The 11761-nt window shown below is 35.1% G+C and overlaps 1 long non-coding RNA gene across 1 annotated transcript; it reads right to left on the bottom strand.

Moving 5' to 3' along the window:
• Nucleotides 1–6301: 6301 nt before the first annotated feature.
• LOC107970115 (uncharacterized) lies at nt 6302–11285 on the bottom strand. The gene is made up of 2 exons (XR_001712437.2): nt 10925–11285; nt 6302–6463 (listed from the first exon to the last, which is right to left on the bottom strand). It is a non-coding gene; the product is annotated as an uncharacterized LOC107970115 (long non-coding RNA).
• Nucleotides 11286–11761: the final 476 nt, after the last annotated feature.

Below are 11761 nucleotides of genomic sequence, written 5' to 3'. Positions count from 1 at the left end.
CCTTAGTACCATCACATTGGTGATTAGGTTTTAACATAGAAATTTTGAAGGGATACAAACATTCAGACCACAGCAATAACTTTATACTCCTGGTGAGCTGCGTCCAGCTAACTAAAACCTTGTTCTACTAAGTATTCAAATTATATTTTACATGTCAACTAATGAATGTTTCCAACTAGGTCCTTCATAATCATCACTTCATATTCCCATATAAGAAATAAGATTGCATACCAGCAATTCTTTTAAGATAATTTTAAATTTAAGTTTGTAAAAATTGATAAGCCATATAACAAAAATACATGAGGAAAATATTACTATCACTTTATTCTCATCACTAAAAGGGAAACTAGAAGCTTCATTAATTAGAGGTCATTACAATAATAGGTATATATGAGGAAATAAAGCCATTTTCTTATGATAGTAGCAGAACTGGAATGGAAAAGCAAACTATAGAATCTGTTATTAATGTAGACATTGTAAAGCTAAAAATTCAATATTTAAATGCAGGATATTTATGGACTTCAGCTTGGACTATATTATCTCTATGATCCACCAACTTTATAAAATTCTATGGTGATCAAAGATGAGGGAGAATTTAAGTACCTAAAATTTAAAATGTTGAGAAAAAAATATGAAGCTGGAGGAAGAAAAGGAATAGAAACATACAGGACAATTTTGAATGTGAGTCTATTTTCTAACTTACGTTGGACATGAAAGTAGGAAAGTCTGATAGAGAGTTGTAGTTACAGGCTTGGTCTTTTGCAAAATATTAGTCTTGGAGATATGCTTCTTAGTATTTTTCTCAAATTATTTCTAAATTATGAGGTTCCTTATAATAAAATTAAAAGCCAATGAACATAGATACTATTAGTTGTAATATAAAACAAATACAACATGAAGCAGTGCTATTAGTTAAAATGAATTGCAAAGGGCTGGTCTGGACTCAGTCAAAGAATGTTTGGGTCTGCCAGCTGGCATGACTAATAATTAGACTTATTTCACTTGAAATTTGATTTATTACTAAACCAGGAAACAAGAATGGCATAGAATACATGTGTAAAGAGAGAGTGAGTAAAGAAAAACAATAGAGTTGCACAGCTCATCTATGTTGCCCTAGTTCCTCGCGGGGGCATGGCAGAACCATAGGGTCCATTATGTAGAGTAATAGTAGTTAAGGCACAAGGCTATTAATATGAACGGAGAGCGCATTAATCCATTCTCACACTGCTATAAAGAACTGCCCAAGACTGGGTAATTTAGAAAGAAAAGAGGTTTAATTGACTCACAGTTCTGCAGGGCTGGGGAGGCCTCAGGAAACTTACCATCATGGTGGAAAGGGAAGTGAACACATCCTGTTTCACATGGATGCAGGAAGGAGAAGTGCCAAACCAAAGGGGAAAAAGCCCCTTGTAAAATCATCAGGTATTGTGAGAACTCACTATCATGAGAACAGTATGAGGGTAACCGGCCCCCATGATTAAATTACCTCCCACTGGGTCCCTCTCACATCACTTCTGGATTATAAGAATTACAATTCATGATGATATTTGGGTGGGGACACAGAGCCAAACCATATCAGAGAGGCTATACTTATATCAAATAAAACAGACTTTAAGCTAAAAACAGTGAAAATAAACAAAAAGGTTATTATATAATGATAAAGCGATTCATTCCACAAGGGGCTATAACAGTCTTAAACATATATGCACCTGGCACTGAAGCACTCAGATAAATAAAGTAAATATTCCTATCTAAAGGGAGAGCTAGAGTCTGATACAATAATAATTGGGAACTTCAATACCAGACTCCCAGCATTAAACAAATAACTTAGAAAAATTAACAAGAAAACATCAGATTTAAACAGTACTATAGACCAAATAGACCTAACAGACATTTAAAAAACATTTTAGCCAATAACCGCAGAATACACATTCCTCTCATCAGCATATGGAATATTCTCCAGAATAAACCATATGTTAGACCACATAAAAGTATCAACAAACTCTAAAAAATCAAAATCATATCAAGTCTTTCCTCAAACCACAATGGAATAAAACTAGAAATCAATGCCAAGAGGAACATTGAAAACTATACAGATACATGGAAACTAAACATGCTTTAAACAAACGTTGGGTCAAAGAAGAAATTAAGATGAAAATTTTTTAAAAAAATTCTTAAAGCAAATAAAAAATGGAAAATCAGTATGCCCAAACCTATAGCATACAGCAAAAACAGTGCTAAGAGTGAAGTTTATAGCAATAAATGCCTACATCAAAAAGTAGGAAGATTTCAAATAAACAATCTAACAATGCACCTCAGGAAACTAAAAAAGGAAGAAAAAACCAAAACCACAATTAGTAGAAGGAAAGACATAATAAAGATCAGAGCAGAACTAAATGAAATAAAGACTAAAAAACCAATACAAAAGATCAGTGCAATAAAAAGTTGACTTTTAAAAAAGATAAAATCAATGAACTGCTAGCTAGACTAACCAATCAAAAAAGATTTAAGACCCAAATAAACAAAATCAGAAATACTAACCGGGACATTACAACTGATACCACAGAAATGCAAAAGATCATTGGAGACTGTTATGAATAACTACGTGCTAAAAAAACTGAACAACCCAGAGCAAATGGATAAATTCCAGGACATACACAACCTACTCAGATTGATTCAAGAAGAAATAGAAAAGCTGAACAGACCAATAACAAGTAGCAAGATTGAATCAGTAATAAAAAGTCTCCCAAGAAAGAAAAGCCCCAAGCAGATGGCTTCACTGTCAAATTCTACCAAATGTATAAAAATCAATACCAATTATACTCAAACTATTACAAAAAACTGAAGAGGAGAAAATTCTTTCTAGCTTATTCTCTGAGGTCAGCGTTATCCTGATACCAAAACCAGACAAGTACACACAGGCAAGTAAATACCCTGACTATAGTTTATACATGAACAGTGAATTGTATGTTTCAAAATACCAGGAAAAGAGGACATGAAATCTTTCAAAAACATAGCAATTGTAAATACTAAGACTGATGGATACCATAAATATCCTGCCTTGGTCATTACATATTCTACACATGTAACAAAATTTCATATGTACCCCATAAATGTGTGCAAGCCTAATGTATCAATGTAATAAAATAAATAATAAAAGTAAGTGTAAATCAAGAGTAATTTGATTGCAAAATTAATTGCACTCTCTGAAACTTGTAAATTGTAGTTCGGAACAAAACTGTTTATTCAAAAATTTATTTTAATCAATATAAATGCTTAAGGGTTGTGCAGAATTCAATGATCAGTTATATTTTTGAAGTGTTTGCATACCTATAGCTGTAGAATGTATACACAAAAATGTCTAAGTTGATGGAGAGCCTGATATATGCCTCTGATAGGTATATGATAATGTAAAAGGTGGGTTGAAATGGTCAGGACATGTAAGCACTATTTCAATTTAGAAGAAAAAGGATACTACTATTTGGATTTTGCTTTGAAAATCAAATAGATGTGATGTGAACAGAAAGAAGAGACATCCAAAACATACGTAAGCCATATAAAGAGGGAAAATAGAAATATCATGCAGAACCACAGAGGAAGAGAACAGAAGGCAGATGCAGAAGGAGAATGTAAGAATGAAGCATGAAAAATGAAGAAATGAGAAGAGCAGCAGGGAGGAAGGGGGGAAGAAATATCAGAGTATTAAAGTAGTTTTCTCAGTTGCTACATCATCATTATTTTGTATGTTATAAGCTTCTCTTATTATTGCCCCTTGAAGAGATCTTTACTTAATGAAATACTACTCTACAACTTCCATTATATCTTAAAATTCTATAGTTCCTCCTTGAATAGGGGTAACCATTGTAGTTTTCTCAAGGAAATATGTTTATTGACTATAAGAATATTGGCCAGAGTAATGGTGAGCCTTTGTGGTTTTCATATTCCCATCATCCACATAGTAAATAAATATTTACTTTGATTTTCAAAATTGATGCTAATTAATATATGTGAATATATTAAGAAGAAGCCAGAAGGTAAGTGATCAGCTTCTCCTTAGAGAAAAAAAAATATTTTGCATCTTCTTGCAACTTACAGTTGAAGATTTTATTCATTATCTCGACACTATACGATTCATACAATCTTTGGTCACTTCGATTTATTGTTAAAGTTAATAAAGTAATTCTTATGGGAAGACAGTTGTATCCTGAATTATATTTATTTCAGAAATCAAGGATGCAATGTAAAATGTTTCAAATTTCATTTTTGAGGATCATATTCTGAAGTCGAGGCAAATATCTGCCGTTTCTTACAAATGATTTTCTAAGTTGAACACAGTTATGTAGTACATTGCAAAGCAAACTTTTTCTCGATAAATTTAATTTTTATGTGCCTTTTCACTGACTAGGCTCAATGTTGATTCTGATCCTAGTTGCAACATAGTTTGCTTATTAGTTAGGTCTAGCTATAATGAATTGCTTTTAAAATAAAAGATACAACAAATAAATGCTTTTATAATGGTTGATTTTCATTCTATAAGCATTGGTATAAACTTAGTGAATTCTTATTCCTCCAACATTTTTAGATTGATTTAAATGCATTTGTCAATTATTTTCCTATCATCCTTACATAAAAGAACTCTGATTATGGGATAATATATTCTAAGCATTGTGATGGAGGCAATCACCCAGTGCCTAGTGTTGTACGTATGGATTTGATAACATAAAAATTCATTCTTCTTTCTGAAACATTTTATAAAATTCTCTGAAGTACAGCTAGAGTAGCCAGGCTTATTAAATCAAAATACATAGTTTTTAAATATTTTATCAGGCAAACCTAAGTACAGAAACTTTAATCAATTTAACCTTTGTAATTAGTCAGTGTGACCTAGCAAATTCCTTTATATTTCAAGGTTAAAATGCATTCATTCAAATGAGAAGATAAGTATATTATCACTTGTTAAATATTATATGCCAGGTATTGTTGTATGTGGGACTTTTAGACCATAATACTTCCATCCTGATCACAATCCTAAGTGATGAGTACTCGTATAAGAAAATCTACTCAAACGTTTATGTTAATTATTCAAAGTTACACAGCAAGAAAGCAGTGTGCTCACCTTTGCACTCAACTCTATTGGATTCCAAAGTCTTCACTGATGCATAAGAAATTAGCCATTGCCTTTCAAATTCCACTTGTTCTCTTTTTCTTTCACAAACTGACTTTGTGAAAGTAAATCAGTGCAAACATTTTCTCCCATTCTGTAGGTGGTCTGTTTACTCTGCAGACAGTTTCTTTTGCTGTGCAGAGTTCTTCAGTTTAATTAGGTCCCATTTGTCAATTTTTTGTTTTCTTGCAGTTGCCTTTGGCATTTTTCTCATGAAATCTTTGCTCATGCCTATGTCCCGAATGGTATTGCCTCAGCTGTCTTTCAAGGTTTTCTTAGTTTTGAGTTTTACATTTAAGTTTTTAATCTCTTTTGATTTAATATTTGTATGTGGTGTAAGGAAGGGGTCCAGTTTCAATTTTCTACATATTGAGAAGTGAAGCCAGCTGGACTTCCTGGGTCAAGTGGGGACTTGGAGAACTTTTCTATCTAGCTGGAGGATTGTAAACGCAATCAGCGCTCTGTGTCTAGCTCAAGGATTGTAAATGCACCAATCAGCACTCTGTAAAAATGCACCAATCAGCACTCTGTGTCTAGCTAAAGGATTGTCAATGCACCAATCAGCACTCTGTAAAAACGCACCAATCAGCGCTCTGTGTCTAGCTAAAGGAAAATAAACGCACCAATCAGCACTCTGTAAAAACGCACCAATCAGTGCTCTGTGTCTAGATAAAGGATTGTAAACGCACCAATCAGTGCTCTGTGTCTAGATAAAGGATTGTAAACGCACCAATCAGCACTCTGTAAAATGGACCAATCAGGGCTCTGTAAAATGGACCAGTCAGCAGGATGTGGGTGGGGCCAAATAAGGGAATAAGAGCTGGCCACCTGAGCCAGCAGCGGCAAGTGCCCTTCCATTCTGTGGAAGCATTGTTCTTTCGCTCTTCACAGTAAATCTTGCCGCTGCTCACTCTTTGGGTCTGCACCACCTTTATGAGCTGTAACACTCACTGTGAAGGTCTGGGGCTTCACTCCTGAAGTCAGTGAGACTACGAACCCACTGGGAGGAACAAACAACTCTGGACACACCATCTTTAAGAGCTGTAAGGCTCACTGCGAAGGTCTGCGGCTCCATTCTTGAAGCCAGCGAGACCAAGAACCCACTGGAAGGAATAAATTCCAGACACAATATGGCCAGCCATTTCTCCCAGCACCATTTATTGAACAGGGAGTTCTTTCCCCATTTCTTTTTGTCAGGTTTGTCGAAGATTGGATGGTTGAAGATGTGTGATCTAATTTCTGGGTTCTCTATTCTGTTCCACTGCTCTATGTGTCTGACGAAGGTCTAATATCTAGCACCTATAAGGAATTTAAACCAATTTACAAGGAAGAAAAAAAACAATTCCATTAAAATGAGGGCAAGGGACATAAACAGACATTTCTCAAAAAAAGATCTACATGCGGCAAACAATCATGAGAAAAGCTCAAAATAACTGATCATTAGAGAAATGCAAATCAAAATCACAATGAGATACTATCTCACAATAGAATGGCTATTATTTAAAAAGTCAAAGAATAACAGATGCTGGTTAGGTTGTGGAGAAAAAGGAATTGTTTTACACTGTTGGTGGGAGTGTAAATTAGTTCAATCATTGTGGAAGAGTGTGGTGAGTCCTTAAAGACTGAACTACCATTCAACCCAACAATCCCATTGTTGAGTAGATACCCAAAGGAATACAAATTGTTCTATTATAAAGACTCATGCACACATATGTTTATTGTAGCATTATTCACAATAACAAAGACATCAATCAATCCAAATACTCATCAATGATAGACTGGATAAAGAAAATATGGTACCACGGAATACTATGCAGCCATAAAATATGATGAGATAATGTCCTTTACAGGAAGATGGATGGAGCTGGAAGCCATTATCCATAGCAAACTAATGCAGAAACAGAATACCAAATACTGCAGTTCTCAGTTATAAGTGGGAGCTAAATGATGAGAACACATGGACACATACAGGGGAATAACACACACTGGGGCATATCGGAGGGCAGAGGATGGGAGGAGGGAGAGAAGTGGGAAAAATTACTAATGGATACTAGGTGTAATGCCTGGGTGATGAAATAATCTTTGCAACCAACCACCATGACACAGGTTTACCTATGTAAAATACCTGTACATCCTGCATATGTACCTCTGAACTTAAAATAAAAGTTAAACAATTTACAGAACATGGGAGACGTCTGTATTTTGAACTTTGCATAGAACTGATGTTTCTTTATAATTAAATTTAGTTTATAATTTACTTTTTGGGGGACCAATATCAGAGCAGTGTTGTTGTGTTTTTCTGTGTAAATCAGCACTTGATAAAGATTTGTCCTAGTACAGTTGATGTTAAATTTACTCAGCCATAGAGCTTTCTGACAGATTTTTCTATTATAGGGTTAATTGTTTTTCTCTTCTTTATTAAGTATCTTAGGGAGATTTACCAGATAATTTGCATAAACCGTCACATTTAATCTGGAAGCTTCCCTTCGTACTTAAATTTTCTTTGCACATATCTGTCTTTGGAAATGAAGGCTCTCGTCTTTGTTTACGGGTCAGAAAAACTGGGAAAAACCCAGGCTCTTCCACTTATTCGATGTTTGGCACAATATTCTTCTTGAGCCCAAAACATGGTGTTACTGGTAAGCTTGCTAGAAATTTAGAAACTCAGACTTTATTCCAGATCTCCTGAAAAAAATCTCTGCAGGACAAATTAATCTAGTTTATTGTTCACATTAAAATTTGAGAAGTATCGTCTAACTCACCATGACTTTTCTCTCTGAGAAATATACACAACTTATTGTGTGTGATGTAAATAAAGCACTGAAAAATGCAAAAAAAAAATAAAAATAAAAATAAATCAGTCGCTCTCTTGTTCTCTGGCATCTGGTTGGGTTCAGCCAGTGAACGTTACCAGCAGGTGATTTCAGCGATTGATTGGAAGTCTTAATAGTTTACCATGGAGGGTCATGTGGAAGACAGGAATAGTTACAGGGACATGAGTAGATAGTGGAGGGAAGGAAGGAATTTGGGTACTTTTATCTTTAGGTTGACTCTGGCTGAGGAATACGTTTATTATATCTAAAATAAGCTCAGATATTCTACTGTTTAAGACACTGGTATATAATTATATGCTGATATTATTCACGATAGAGTGATTATGTGATTAAAAAATGGACTTGCTCTACCAACGGACTTGCTCTTATGAGCGTTTTGGTCTACCGTGGAAGATGTATAACAACATTTTAAAACCCAAGTATGTATTATTGAAAATAATGAGAATGTTGACTAAAACTATTTTTTAATAAAATGAGCAATTAAAACAAGAAGATATATCTAAGAGGAGGGGTCCAAAACAGTTGTTCCTATTCTGTGAGGGAGAGTATTCAAGAGAGACAATCAAGAAGCAATACAGAGGCCAGGCGCAGTGGCTCACACCTGTAATCCCACCACTTTGGGAGGCAAGGCAGGCAGATCACCTTAGGTCAGGAGTTAGAGACCAGCCTGGCCAACGTTGTAAAACCCTGTGTCTACTAAAAATACAATATATATATATATATATATCAAGGCATAGTGGGGGGCTCCTGTAATTCCAGCTACTCAGGATGCTGAGGCAGGAGAATTGCTTGAACCTGGGAGGTGGAGGTTGCAATGAGCTGAGATCGCACCATTGCACTCCAGCCTGGGCAACAGAGCAAAACACTCTCTCAAAAAAATAAAATAAAATAAAAAAGAAAGAAACAATAGAGATGAAGAGAATAGTGTAGTAGGATCTAGGGTTAAAGACATAAACAGAGATCATGTAGATTTATTTTGTTAAGTGAAAGTGGGGAAAGTTCAGTTTTATTTGACAAAGATTAGAGACACATGCTTGGAGTTTTACCAAACAGGTGATATGAAGATATAAATTATAAATAATAATTATACTGAGCAGTAGACCAAAAACAAGTAAGTATATCCTCAGTTTTAGCACAAAATCTTTGACAAACATTTGTAAAATTTTCAGAAGTGTAATGTTTATTCTTCTAGCATTCCTAGAGTAAGATCTCTAGCAGGACCATATTGAGCCTGAAATGTTGGATCAGTTCACTCAAAATGGGCCATAGAAGCAATATTGACAAGTCTCCACTCTGTTATTAGAGATGAGCTATAACACATGAAAGAAATCAGATATTTTGGCTCTTTGATCCTGTCGTGCTTTCCAAAGTGAAACCCACAAGATGCTATGCAGCCATTTAGTCTGGGTTCAGAATATTTGGGCACCTTTCTACACAGTAGTAAATTAATGTTTGAGGAAATAAACAATTGCATGGATGGCCCAATCTGCATGCTCAAACTATAATTAGTATTCCCACAGTTCTTTGAAGGCCCGACATTAATACCATAAACAAACAAGAGAAGATAACAGTGATTGCAACCAATAAAATATAATTTAATTTAAAAATCAACCAAAGAAAGTTAAGCTGTTTCAAGTGAGCATGCAATTAAAATAAATATATGAAGATAAGTGAGCCAAAGCAACAAAATTAATGTCTCTTGCATAATGGTTCATTATCAAACATAGTAAACACATACACACATGCTCATAGATATGCACACATGAATATGCACACGTACACAGACACATACAAAATTTTTACCTGAGACCTGGCACAATCCTGCATATGGCCCTAGCAAGAAGAGGAGAACTGAGTAAAATGGTGGGTGAAAAAGTTTAGAATTAGGCAGGACCTGGGATTAGGGAAAGGCCTGAAGGACAAGAGCCTGATGTAGTTTATTAGTTAGAAATTTAAGACCACAAGTAGCTCTCAGGGTAGCTGACTTTAGTAGGCATAAGTAAGGTCCAATTTAGGGAAACACTAGTCTGATGAACTATGACAACTTTAAGTTGGGTTTTGACATAGGAAGATCATAGCAGAGATGATTATCATAGGGTGTCAAGGTCCTAACCATCAGATGGAAGTATAGGATTAGGGAATTAGTACTAAGAGGAACCCAGAAATAGTAAGATGTCACCCCTTGTTTAGAATAAAATAAAAAGCAGGGAGGTTATAAACCAGGACTGAGACTCAAAGTGTAAAACAGAATACCAGTCAACTGAAGTGAGGTGTGAAGTCCAGCCCATATGTCTAGGAATAGGCATTAGTGCAGAATTAGAATATAGCACAAAGTTAAGGCAACATGATTGTAAATATCAAGGGGTAAATTTGAGCTCCTCATCTTACTACTGAATGGCCAGAGCATTTGTCATAAGGATGAAAGAGAGCTAAGCCTATAAATGAGAGTCCAATGGTTCAGCTGAGTATAAACAAGTCGGCAGAGGTTGGGAATCAGATTGAGTTTAATGGGTAGATTGTGTTAGTCTGATCAGAGACTAAAATAAAAGGATATGATCACTTTATTCATTTATCTTCATAGGTAGATAGATGGATAGAGATATAATTATGTATATGGATATAAATGTACAGATATTTTATATCTTAAACAATTTGAATGTAAAGAATTTAGCACAGCTTCTTAAATATTAACTACTATTTTATTGTGACTAATATTCAAAATGTCTCTAATACTAATTTCCATGAGTCATGTTGAAACCTACCCAATTGTCCCATAGAACTGGTATTTATGGTTTCTTTTGAATAAACATAGAAATTTACTGTCCTATCTTGAAACTTGAGAAAGTTACATTTGTCTTATGTGAGTTTCTTTATCAGGAAACCAGCCACCAAACCTCCCAGATAGCATCAAGGAATTGAAACTTACCAGATCAACACATCTGGACAATGAGATGTTATATCCCTCACCTGCCATTATTAACTAACCAACCATCTGCTTCCTATTGACGAACTCTGCTTCATTACCCCTTCCTAATTCCTGTTTTCCTATACATGGTTACTTTTCTTCCTCTTACATAAATCCCTAATTTTAGTTGGCCAGGGAGATGGATTGGAGACTGATCTCCCATCTCCCAGGCCGCAGCACCCAATTAAAGGCTTCTTCCCTGGCAATACTCATTGTCTCAGTGATTGGCTTTTTGTTTAGTGAACAGCAGGACCTAGAACAAACTCCTGGCATTTCAATAACAATGTTCTTTGTGACATCATCCCTGATAGCCAGGTTCTATTAAATTTGGGCACACAAAACAATTAATGTTTCAGTTAAGGTCACTAAGTAGCAAGTGGTTCTTTGAACAAAGATGTGCACGAGCAGATTTTGCAGACAAAAATTGAATGCATTATGACACTAGCCTGAAGTTATATACTTAATAGATTTGAATTTATTTCTATAGAAAATCATCAGATTTTAATAAAAATTAATCACCTACTTATTTGTATCTTCATTTTTGTGGCCACGAATGCATGCTCATTAAATTGCTCCAGATATTTAATTTAATTCTCCAGTTGGGTGGGTTGTGTGATTTAGTAGTGGCCATTGAGTGGCCAAGGAATGGCTTGAAATTCAGTATGCTGATTACGAGCCCATACAATATTCCAAAGTCTATAGAATTGTGTTTTCCCATCTTCCATCTGAATGAAAGGACTACACAGACAAAGAACAAGTCAGCCAAAGGATCAAAGAGGCTCAAACCCTAAATTGCCA

Source organism: Pan troglodytes, chromosome 22 (genome assembly GCF_028858775.2).
Source record: "Pan troglodytes isolate AG18354 chromosome 22, NHGRI_mPanTro3-v2.0_pri, whole genome shotgun sequence".
NCBI lineage: Eukaryota > Metazoa > Chordata > Mammalia > Primates > Hominidae > Pan > Pan troglodytes.
Note: the sequence above shows the minus strand (reverse complement) of the source record. Positions and strands in the feature narration are given on the sequence as shown.